The sequence below is a fragment of the Notolepis coatsorum genome (genome assembly GCF_963971535.1).
Source record: "Notolepis coatsorum genome assembly, chromosome: 5".
In the NCBI taxonomy this organism is placed as follows: domain Eukaryota; kingdom Metazoa; phylum Chordata; class Actinopteri; order Aulopiformes; family Paralepididae; genus Notolepis; species Notolepis coatsorum.
In genome coordinates, this window is record NC_140169.1 from 147,600,815 (window position 1) to 147,613,562 (window position 12,748).

At 41.3% G+C, this 12,748-nt stretch overlaps 1 pseudogene across 1 annotated transcript in view; it reads left to right on the top strand.

Annotated features, from left to right (window-relative positions):
• The window catches only part of LOC311228415 (dihydroxyacetone phosphate acyltransferase-like), a 67,561-nt pseudogene extending 62,646 nt beyond the window's left edge, over window positions 1-4,915 (top strand). Inside the window, exons 14-16 of the transcript in view lie at window positions 3,520-3,613; window positions 3,723-3,784; window positions 4,863-4,915. The product of the transcript in view is annotated as a dihydroxyacetone phosphate acyltransferase-like (transcript). The remainder of the gene's footprint in view (window positions 1-3,519; window positions 3,614-3,722; window positions 3,785-4,862) is intronic.
• Window positions 4,916-12,748: the final 7,833 nt, after the last annotated feature.

Below are 12,748 nucleotides of genomic sequence, written 5' to 3' on the forward strand. Positions count from 1 at the left end.
CGCCGAAGCTACTTCCCACCCACGGTGAGGCCAGAGACATGTAAAATGGACTTACACGTCTTCAGTGACGCCTCAGAGGTCGCATACGGATCAGTAGCCTACTTGCGGGCCCAAGAAAAGGGGGGAGAGATCTACACAGCATTTGTCCTCGCCCGCCTGAGAATAGCCCCACGCAAGCAACAATCTATCCCATGCCTAGAGCTCTGCGCAGCCCTAGCCGGAGCGCACCTAGCCACGCTCATCCAACGTGAGCTCACCATACCGGTGTCTAGAACAATCCTGTGGTCAGATTCCACGACAGTACTCGCCTGGATCAAATCGGACTCATGCAAGTACAAAGCCTTCGTGGGAGTCAGAGTCACCGAGATTCAAGACTTAACCAAAGAGTTAACCGGAGAAACAGAGTGGCGCTACGTTGATACAAAACAGAACCCAGCTGACGTCATCACCCGGGGAATGCCCCTAGATGACCTCACCCGTCGCAATGTCTACAGTGACGGCCCAGCATTCCTAAAGCTCCCGGAAGGAGAGTGGCTCACGCCTATCCCGAGGAAAGCCAGTCAGGAGGAGGCTGAGAATAAGAAGCCTGTGTTCTGTGGATTGAGCACTGTTATCTACCCAGTTACCCCCAACACACTCCTGATGGGGCGGCTAGATCCTGCATTACCCCAGACAATGTACCGGCCTGAAGAAGCGAACGGCCGACGAATGTGGAGGTACAGCCAAGTATTAGCCGACAAGTTTTGGAGCAGTTTCCTACTGCACTACCTACCGTCTCTACAGACCCGCCAGAAGTGGGTAAAGGAGAGAGACAATTTGACAGAAGGAACAGTCGTCATGATTATTGATCAATCACTGCCCAGAGCTATGTGGCCGGCCGGCCGCGTAAGCAAAGTGATCACCGGTGCCGACGGCAAGGTCCGAGCAGCTGAAGTGCTTGTCCAGGGTCGCACTTACACCCGTCCCGTGGCGAGGCTCATAGAACTGCCCCGACTCCCAGACACAATCGATGATGACCATGACCCTATAACCCTATGACTTTGTGAAGTTGACTGACCCCTACAGCAAACCCTTATGTGTAAATAGACAACGCGATTAATCTGTCTCTGCTTAACTGATTAGGTCTGGGACCAATCAGGGGGTGGCTGTTGTGAAGGGCCAGATTAAACCGAATATATATATTTATTATATATATATATTTAATTGTATTTGTATATTCTCTAATATTCCCTGATATCCCTTGTATATTCCTTGTACAATATGCATTGAATATCCATTCTAGCCTACTGAACATCCCATAATAGTCTCCATTCTACTATTGGTCGAGACCTTGGTGCCAGGCTGCCATACCCCCCAGACCCAGTTCAAACGTACCGCTCAACATGTACGAACAAGTCCTAGTTCCGCGTAGGAATCTGGCTACCGCACCACTAATGGGACTATTTGTTCATAGTGCGTATATATACTGCGCTACTAAAGTAGGACTTCCTTTTTCAGTCCAGTTTCTTACCCTCCAATAGAGTGACAGACGTAAAGCCACGTGTGGGAGTAAGGCCAAGTTCGGCCTACCATCGGTATTGAGACATCGTGTATATTAATATTTGAATAGTCATATTTGGCACTATATCGTCAAGTTGGACGTAGTCTATTAAGCTAATAATAGTCTGTTAATATATAGTGCTTCGTGCGGTGAGAATACTACCGTAGTCAGCACCCCATCGTTTCGGGCAGAAAACTGGCTGCTTATCCAGGATGATCGACCCCATGTGAGATTGCACCCGAGGAGCCCCAGAGCCGACGAGCGAGTGGACCTGTATACCGGATTATTCTACCGACGACAGCCCGCCTTCCCAGGCACGGATTATGCTTTGTATACGTTGATTATTCCATGGATAAAGACCCCCGACACTGCCGTGTGTTGGAACCCCCCCCCCCTGGAGAGGACGCAAGGTGAGGAGACGCTCTGCAAGACGAGGTCGCTTCACGTCTCTCCTCCGTGGACCGGAGGACGCCGGCCCACAAAGAGTCCATCTGCTTTCATCTGCGGTCCAAGGATCGCCGGCGCATTGAACGGCACTACAGTGGGTTCACCTGGGATACCCTTGGCCGGATGAGGCAGCCGGACTCTACCCCCCCCCCCTTCCTACTCCTGTCGGCTTACAAGCGACTGGATTAACCCCCCCCTAGTGTATCCAGTCTATAATCATTAAAGTATCATTGCTGTTATTCCTTAACTATTCCAGGTCGTATATGTACCACCTGCGCCTTCAGAGATTGGACATTCTCTATTGATATACCGACGAATACTCTTGCCATAAAAGTGCATACTAATTCCCATTCATAAATGTGATTGATTTGATTAAGTGCTTGCTCTACACACCATCGTTGTGTAGAAATAAAGACCTATTTCTAATTCGTACATTTGTGTTGGATCCGTTTCATCTACGTGACAGTGTTCATCATAATATATTTATGCCGAGTACTGGGTGGCCGAATATTAAGTACAAAGGTAGTGGTAGTAAGTATCATATCTAGTAATACAGTCAGGGAATTGTACCCCTCAGTTACAGTAATAATAATAATAATAATAATAATAATAATAATAATAATAATAATAATAATAATAATAATAATAATAATAATAAAGAAGGGAGATCCCCCCTTGAATGGCCCTTCTAAGGTGTCTCTCCTCCACACTGCCTGTGGAGCTTTTTTTCCCTATTGTTAGGTTTTAGTGAGTTTTTCCTTACCTTCGCGTGGGGTATGTCTGGGAGTGCTTGCATTCTTTCATTTATTTGTATTCATCTAAAAATGTTTGGACCTTATGGTGTTCTTGTTCTGTTCTTGACTTATTGTTATGTTTTCTTCTTGACTTGTTTAAAGAAGATCTGTACGGCCCATGGGGACATTAACGTGTGTTGTCAGGCCTTACAAATACATTTGATTTGATAATAATAATAATAATAATAATAATAATAATAATAATAATAATAATAATAATAATAATAATAATAATAATAATAATAATAATAATAATAATAAAAAGATAACTAGAATAGACATGGTAAAGTAGACATGTTAATAAATCGCTTAAAGGCACTGGATCCTATGTGCATTCCTATACAATGTGCAGTTTTTCCCTATGTTGTCCCTATGCTATACTTGCTGTTACTAACTATACTATACAATCACAACAAGTTATTTTCTTAAAGTGTCCTTTTCCTTCATTTAAAGTGTCCTTTTCTTGTGTGTTTAAACTAAGTGACCTGTGGTGCGCTTGTGTGTGTGCAAGTGCAGAATGTTGTGTTGTGTGTGTGTGTGTTCATGTGTGCTTGTGTGTGGAGAGATCAGTGTTCATTGTTCTGATGGCGTGAGGGAAGAAGCTGAGCCGTAGTCTCTCTGTTCTTGTTGCATGTGTATGTAGGCGCTTGCCTGACCACAGCAGCTTATTGGGGTGGGGAGGGAATAGTCTCTTTGTACATTTCGCTTGATCTTAGTTGATCTCCTTGTATCCTCCAGGTGACCTGAACTCCCACGAAGCCCTTTCGTCTGACACCCAGAAAAATGTTTTATCTGCTCTGCTAAGACTAGGGGCCGTAACAAAGTGGATGGGGTAAATACACAAGATGAATCCTCTAGTCAATATGTTTGTCTTTTAATCTCATCCTCTGTGATAGTTGAACATTTGTCTTGTCTGTATCTAATGTTCTCTGTTTCTTTAGGGTTGAGAAGAGTGAATACAGTGCTAACGGAGCGGCCGTCAGGAGAATAGCAGACATACTTGGTAAGCCAGCTTGCTTCAGACTAGACAAATTTTGAAGGGCAGGCCTGTAAGCAGCGAGTAGATTAGTAACACACATCCACACACTAACCTAGTTTAGCACAAGGACTGGAAGCAGTGGGGTGAAGCTAGCTTAGCTTAGCACAAGGACTGGAGGCAGTAGGGAGCAGCTAGCTTAGCTTAGCACAAGGACTGGAGGCAGTAGGAAGCAGCTAGCCTAGCTTAACACACGGACTGGAGGCAGTAGGGAGCAGCTAGCCTAGCTTAGCACAAGGACTGGAGGCAGTGGGGTGCAGCTAGCCTAGTTTAGCACAAGCACCGGAAGCAGTGGGGTGCAGCTAGCCTAGCTTAGCACAAGGACTGGAAGCAGTGGGGTGCAGCTAGCCTAGCTTAGCACAAGGACTGGAAGCAGTGGGGTGAAGCCATCTTGTCACAGGCAGCACGCCCACTCATAACATGAATGTCTATGGTGCATGTACTATTGAAATAGCTTGCAAAATTTTCAACCGATTTACAAACGGTTTGGTTTATTACAAATATTATTAACGTGGCTATGATTCAGGATGCTTGGACATGTTGAAATTATTTTCATATGAAAGTCCATTATAAGTATGCAGTATGATAACTACATCTCTGACGTTTATAAAAAACCCAAACCGTTTGAAAATCGGTTGAAAATTTAGCAAGCTATGGTTATCTCAATAGTACATGCACCATCTAGACATTCATGTTATGAGTGGGCATGCTGCCTGTGGCAAGATGGCCGCCATGTGGCAACGTCGGTCTCCATTGGCCAGCAGCGCGGGTGAGTCATCTAGCCTTATGTCTATGGTGGGGTGCAGCTAGCATAGCTTAGCACAAGCACCGGAAGCAGCTAGCTGAGCTCCATGAAAAGTGAAGGAATACAACTTGTTTGTAGGCTATAATAACTCTAAGCTACCTTGCTGCCCTGAAAGTTCTGTCTTTTTGCCGTAGGTGTCTTTATTGCGGCTGTTGTGTTTTTTTTTTACTTGTGATTATTACCCACATCGACCTGGTGTCAGCTACAGCCTGATAGTGTTATCCTCTCCTCTCATCACAGCTGGGACAATCCCTCCACAGATGCTCAGGACTGCACCTGACGCCAGACTCTAGCCTCAACTGGAACAGGTCCAGCCTCATCAGTATCAAGTCCATCTGCCCTTCAATCTCTCTCTCTTTCTACCCTCCTCCTCCTTTCTCTCTCTACCCCCCCCCCCTCTCTCCCCCCCTCTCTCTCTCTATCCACCCCCCCCTCTCTCTCTCTTCCCTCCTCTCTCTCTCTCCCCGGAGGAACTCTGAGCTGTCAGACAAACTACCTCTTCCTGTAGGCCTATGTGTCACCTGATCTAAAGGGGCACTTCACCAAAAATGATTCTGATTTATTTTGCACATTATCTCACATACATCCAAAAACTATATAAACAGTTTTGCACACATTAATTTAGTTTTTTACTGTTAATTGAGAGTACATCAGTGACATCACTGGTGACCATATTCAAGCTCATTCCCTCTCAATTATGTGTAAAATAAATCAGCATTGTTTTTTGGGGAAGTTCCCTTTTAAGACTTGGCTACGTTCTATGCTTGAAGCTCAGGCAAAAATAAAAACAGGTTCCTTTGTGTGCTATTGGAGTGAAGGGGCGTGCTGAGGTTGACACCAGGGGCGTTTTTAGGTTTAGAAAACATTGGGGGCTTCAGCCCAGGGGGGGGGGGCAGGGTTTTGTTTGAGCAATTTTAGAGTAATTGGAGACGAATACTGAAGAACTAGATTAGAGGTTCTCAAAGTGAGGTCCAGGGCCATGAGAGGGATCTGGGCAGTCCCCATAGAAAATTCAAAGTTAACAGGACCAAATCATCAGTTTCTTATTTATTTATTTAACCTTTATTTAGCCAGATAAAACATTGATCCAAGAGGCCCCAACAGGAGTACAAATATACATATATACACATATACATACACAAATAACAAAATAAAAACACAGTTAAGAATCATACACATAAGCAAATAAACAAACAAACAAACATGCACAGCCTATGTACAAAAGAAATAAACAGTTAATCTCTAGTCTTTACAGTTTTCTTCGATTGCATAAACACTCAAATCAAAACAATTATCAAAACCTTACACTCAAGGAGCCAAACATAGGCCCAGATTTGCACCCCTATAAGCACACTGTCAGCCTCACACTTTTTGCAAAACAATACACACAGTGATTTGCAAAACACTAAACACACTTGCATTACATTAGACACAGCATGTCAAATTACCACACAACACAGCCATCAGATGCACAAACACACCATTGCTTAATTGTAGATACACCAATGAGGTTTAAAAGCACTATAAAAATGCAGCAGGTGAGTTCACCTGTCTTCAACCAAAATGGAAGGAGAGTGAAGTTCTGTACACAGAGAACGTGAAAATATACAATACATTCACCAAACACTACACAAGACAACCAATGATGCAGACTGATGAAAATATAAATGTTCTCTCCATATACCCAAATCAGTCAACATGGAGAATCACAACAAAAAATGATCTTGCCAGATCTAGCTAGGCAAAGAGATAATGTCTAGTATTTTCTGTACTCTTTTTAATTGTTTTTAAATGTTTTCTATTTTTGTTTTTGTTTTACTGTAATTTTAACCTGTACTGGATACAGTATTTTATGTTTGTCTGATATTTGCTGAGCTTACAGTGTTATGCACACAGTAGCATGAAAACTGGGACATGTTTTGTTGTGATTCTCCATGTTGAAATGTTGACTGCTTTGGTTATATGGAGAGAAGATTTATATTTTCATCAGTCTGCATCATTGATTTGGGTATATGGAGATACATAAATTATATTTTCATCAGTCTACAGCATTGGTCTTGTGTAGTGTTTGGTGAATTTATTGTATATTTGCACATTCTCTGTGTACTTCACTTATAGTACTCTAATCACTGAGAAGTAGAATAGCTAAATGTGTTTTAGGTTAAGCACAGCAGTGTGTGTAACTGGTTCAAACAGAATTAAGTCATATGAAACGTGTGTTTCATATGGTAACAAAATGTCGTTTTTGTATAGTTTTGACAAGAGTGTTTAATTTAGCAAAGGATCTGAGGTGTTGTGCTAATTGTGTGTTTTGAAACACAGGGCCCTGTTTTCAAAATCATGCTTAAGCAATCGAAAAAAAACTGTATTGTGTGGTTCATTATATACATATGTCTCAGTCTTCTCATAAAAAAAAGATTAGATTTTTGGGTATTTTCCTGCCTTTGGTCCGCTTTGCATTCACATCTCAAATGAACCGCAGCAGGGTTCACTTGCAAGAGTGAATGAGCTTTCACACCACCCCAAACCAACCGGACTATCCGAGGAAATTAACCAGGGTTCGATTAAAGCTTATTATAGTTTATCACAGTATCATGAGCATGTCTTTGTCAGTGGACACTGGACATGGGTATGGATGGCTCCAGGTGCTGCTGCGTTAAAGTGCACATCTTCAATACCTATATGTACTATTTAAAAGCACAGTGCAGGACACACTGAAATGACAGGACAAAGGCCATATGTAATGGCCTTGGGATTGAGGAACATACTACCAGCCAAAGGAGGAAGCAGAAAAGGATGGGCGAGTATGTAGTTGAGTCATCTTGTGGCACAAGCTCAGACCTCAGCTCAGGAGATCAGCTGAGACAGAGACTGTTCTATCCAGTCCTCGACAGAATGCTGCAAGAGCTTGAGAGCAGGTTCTCATGAGTTGGAGAACAATTTATGATACAGGCATGTTATCCAGCCTCAGACCAGTTTCTCTCAGTGGAATTGCTGCAACCCCTCGCCACACATTTACATTTACATTTACATTTAGTCATTTAGCTGACGCTTTTATCCAAAGCGACTTACAAGTTCTGTACGACAAGCCATCAGGAAGGGCACAACTCTATCAGCTGAGCAACAATGTTCATCAAAGTGTTGAGTGCTACAGTGTAGGTTAGTTTATTACATTACAATATCCAACTATTGCCAGAGGAGATCACAGTTGCAAAGTGTTTCCTGGCCAGGACAGGCAGAGATGCAGTCCCTACTATCCAAAGTGTCTTTTCCCTCCTGGATGATAATAATAATAATAATAATAATAATAATAATAATAATAATAATAATAATAATAATAATAATAATAATAATAATAATAATAATAATAATAATAATAATAATAATAATAATAATGCATTTTATTTATAAGGTGCCTTTCAGGACACTAAAAAAAAAGTCTACAAATCGGTGAATGAAAGAATTATAGGATCAAATGAAAACTACTACTTACTAAAAATGGATGTTTAAAAGTACAAAAAACCAACAAAAAATACCAAACACTAACAAACATTCAGCACAGACAATGGGGATGCTGCCATCTTAAAATGTAAACTATTTTTTTAATTTTAATTTTTTTAAGCTCCGGGGCTAGGAGAAAAACATCCAGGGCTAAAGCCCCGGAAGCCCAGGGCTAACAAAGCCACTGGTTGACACTTAACAAGAATGGTGTGTTCCAGTTGATTAGACTTGAGGAAGGTTCAGGTGTGTTCCAGTTGATTAGACTCGAGGAAGGTTCAGGTGTGTTCCAGTTGATTAGACTTGAGGAAGGTTCAGGTGTGTTCCAGTTTATTAGACTTGAGGAAGGTTCAGGTGTGTTCCAGTTTATTAGACTTGAGGAAGGTTCAGGTGTGTTCCAGTTTATTAGACTTGAGGAAGGTTCAGGTGTGTTCCAGTTGATTAGACTTGAGGAAGGTTCAGGTGTGTTCCAGTCTATTAGACTCGAGGAAGGTTCAGGTGTGTTCCAGTTGATTAGACTTGAGGAAGGTTCAGGTGTGTTCCAGTCTATTAGACTTGAGGAAGGTTCAGGTGTGTTCCAGTCTATTAGACTCGAGGAAGGTTCAGGTGTGTTCCAGTTGATTAGACTTGAGGAAGGTTCAGGTGTGTTCCAGTCTATTAGACTTGAGGAAGGTTCAGGTGTGTTCCAGTCTATTAGACTCGAGGAAGGTTCAGGTGTGTTCCAGTTTATTAGACTCGAGGAAGGTTCAGGTGTGTTCCAGTTGATTAGACTCGAGGAAGGGTCAGGTGTGTTCCAGTTGATTAGACTTGAGGAAGGTTCAGGTGTGTTCCAGTTGATTAGACTTGAGGAAGGTTCAGGTGTGTTCCAGTTGATTAGACTTGAGGAAGGTTCAGGTGTGTTCCAGTTGATTAGACTTGAGGAAGGTTCAGGTGTGTTCCAGTCGATTAGACTCGAGGAAGGTTCAGGTGTGTTCCAGTTGATTAGACTTGAGGAAGGTTCAGGTGTGTTCCAGTCGATTAGACTCGAGGAAGGCCTTGTTGCTTGAGTGTTTATAAAAAGGACTCTTCCCCCCAAAAAATGATCTCACACACATCCCAAAACTCTAAACAATTAACATTAATTTAGTTTGACAGTTATCGAGAGTAAATTAATATGTTTGAATATGGCCACCAGTGATATCATCAGGGATGTTGAATCCTTGTGTTGTGTTAATTACAGCACCATGAAATGATGTAGATACAGCAATACCTTGTCTTATAGGGACTGCTACCTTAGCCTCTGGAACTCCCTCCCTCCAGACATCCGCAACATCCCTAGACTCCTTCAAATCACTACACAAATCTCACCTCTTCACAATATATTAACAACTCTGCCTGACTTCCCTCCTTTACCCAACTGTCCCTCTGATGTCCTTCGTCTTAGTTTGTCTCTCTCTTTATATGATAGAGGTATATGTCCCTCTGATGTCCTTCCCCTTAGTTTGTCTCCCTCTTTATATGATAGAGGTATATGTCCCTCTGATCTCCTTCCTCTTAGTTTGTCTCTCTCTTTATATGATAGAGGTATATGTCCCTCTGATGTCCTTCCCCTTAGTTTGTCTCCCTCTTTATATGATAGAGGTATATGTCCCTCTGATCTCCTTCCTCTTAGTTTGTCTCTCTCTTTATACGATAGAGGTATATGTCCCTCTGATGTCCTTCCTCTTAGTTTGTCCCCCTTTTTATATAATAGAGGTATATGTCCCTCTGATGTCCTTCCTCTTAGTTTGTCTCTCTCTTTATATAATAGAGGTATATGTCCCTCTGATGTCCTTCCTCTTAGTTTGTCTCCTCTTTATATAATAGAGGTATATGTCCCTCTGATGTCCTTCCTCTTAGTTTGTCTCCCTCTTTATATGATAGAGGTATATGTCCCTCTGATGTCCTTCCTCTTAGTTTGTCTCCTCTTTATATAATAGAGGTATATGTCCCTCTGATGTCCTTCCTCTTAGTTTGTCTCTCTCTTTATATGATAGAGGTATATGTCCCTCTGATGTCCTTCCTCTTAGTTTGTCTCCTCTTTATATGATAGAGGTATATGTCCCTCTGATGTCCTTCCTCTTAGTTTGTCTCCTCTTTATATGATAGAGGTATATGTCCCTCTGATGTCCTTCCTCTTAGTTTGTCTCTCTCTTTATATGATAGAGGTATATGTCCCTCTGATCTCCTTCCTCTTAGTTTGTCTCCCTCTTTATATAATAGAGGTATATGTCCCTCTGATCTCCTTCCTCTTAGTTTGTCTCCCTCTTTATATGATAGAGGTATATGTCCCTCTGATGTCCTTCCTCTTAGTTTGTCCTCTTTATATAATAGAGGTATATGTCCCTCTGATGTCCTTCCTCTTAGTTTGTCTCCTCTTTATATGATAGAGGTATATGTCCCTCTGATGTCCTTCCTCTTAGTTTGTCCTCCTCTTTATATGATAGAGGTATATGTCCCTCTGATGTCCTTCCTCTTAGTTTGTCTCCCTCTTTATATGATAGAGGTATATGTCCCTCTGATGTCCTTCCTCTTAGTTTGTCCTCCTCTTTATATAATAGAGGTATATGTCCCTCTGATGTCCTTCCTCTTAGTTTGTCTCTCTTTATATGATAGAGGTATATGTCCCTCTGATGTCCTTCCTCTTAGTTTGTCTCTCTCTTTATATGATAGAGGTATATGTCCCTCTGATGTCCTTCCTCTTAGTTTGTCTCTCTCTTTATATGATAGAGGTATATGTCCCTCTGATGTCCTTCCTCTTAGTTTGTCTCCCTCTTTATATAATAGAGGTATATGTCCCTCTGATGTCTTTCCTCTTAGTTTGTCTCCCTCTTTATATGATAGAGGTATATGTCCCTCTGATGTCCTTCCCCTCAGTTTGTCTCTCTTTATATGATAGAGGTATATGTCCCTCTGATGTCCTTCCCCTCAGTTTGTCTCTCTTTATATAATAGAGGTATATGTCCCTCTGATTTCCTTCCTCTTAGTTTGTCTCCTCTTTATATAATAGAGGTATATGTCCCTCTGATTTCCTTCCTCTCAGTTTGTCCTCCTCTTTATATAATAGAGGTATATGTCCCTCTGATGTCCCTCCTCTTAGTTTGTCTCCCTCTTTATATGATAGAGGTATATGTCCCTCTGATTTCCTTCCTCTTAGTTTGTCTCCCTCTTTATATGATAGAGGTATATGTCCCTCTGATGTCCCTCCTCTTAGTTTGTCTCCCTCTTTATATAATAGAGGTATATGTCCCTCTGATGTCCCTCCTCTTAGTTTGTCTCCCTCTTTATATAATAGAGGTATATGTCCCTCTGATTTCCTTCCTCTTAGTTTGTCTCCCTCTTTATATAATAGAGGTATATGTCCCTCTGATGTCCCTCCTCTTAGTTTGTCTCCCTCTTTATATGATAGAGGTATATGTCCCTCTGATTTCCTTCCTCTTAGTTTGTCTCTCTTTATATGATAGAGGTATAATTATGTCCCTCTGATGTCCTTCCTCTTAGTTTGTCTCTCTCTTTATATAATAGAGGTATATGTCCCTCTGATGTCCCTCCTCTTAGTTTGTCTCTCTCTTTATATAATAGAGGTATATGTCCCTCTGATTTCCTTCCTCTTAGTTTGTCTCTCTTTATATGATAGAGGTATAATTATGTCCCTCTGATTTCCTTCCTCTTAGTTTGTCTCCCTCTTTATATGATAGAGGTATATGTCCCTCTGATTTCCTTCCTCTTAGTTTGTCTCTCTTTATATGATAGAGGTATAATTATGTCCCTCTGATGTCCTTCCTCTTAGTTTGTCTCTCTCTTTATATAATAGAGGTATATGTCCCTCTGATCTCCTTCCTCTTAGTTTGTCCCCCTCTTCTGTTAAGCGCCTTGGGTTCCTTGAAAGGTGCTATATAAATTGAAGAAATTATTATTATATCATGTTAACTTTCACTACCAAATGGTTAACCCTTTCACTGCGACAATACAGAAGGTTAAACAAAGTGAACCGCTCCATGAGGGCATTAAAGGGTTATTTGAAAATGTAAGAGAGGAAGCATCTGTTCAGAATAGAATAAGGACACATTTTGGTCTCATGTTTGTCTGCTGATGCGGTTGTAGCCTATGAACTGAGGTAGCTACTGATATTAAATGATACTGTAATGTATAGCATGCCTTTATTTGTGATATTGACAAACATATTGATTTGTGATATTGATAACTAGTGGGTGAGCGAGTCACAAAGTACAATCTAAGAAAAAGTCTTGAATGCCAGATAGTCTAATAAGTGCAATTAACAAAGTGAAAGTAGCCCAACACTGTGTACTTTTTAGTAATGGCAGCCTTAACACTGTGAATCAAGTACAAAACCTTTTTTTAAATAGAATTTGATTGTATGTTCAGTATGTCTTCATCAATAAAAATGATCTAATGCCATAATAATGTCAAATACCATAATGTCTTCTCAATGATGTGACCTTTTAGAAACATGCTTTTTAGACACTTCTTCTGATTTTATTTATCAGCTAGTTTAATACTTTATGGAAGTAAGTACTATGTTATAACTTTGCAGCTTGTACCTATTTCAGGGAATCTAACCCCCAGCGCTTGCTGTGTTAGTGCCTTGC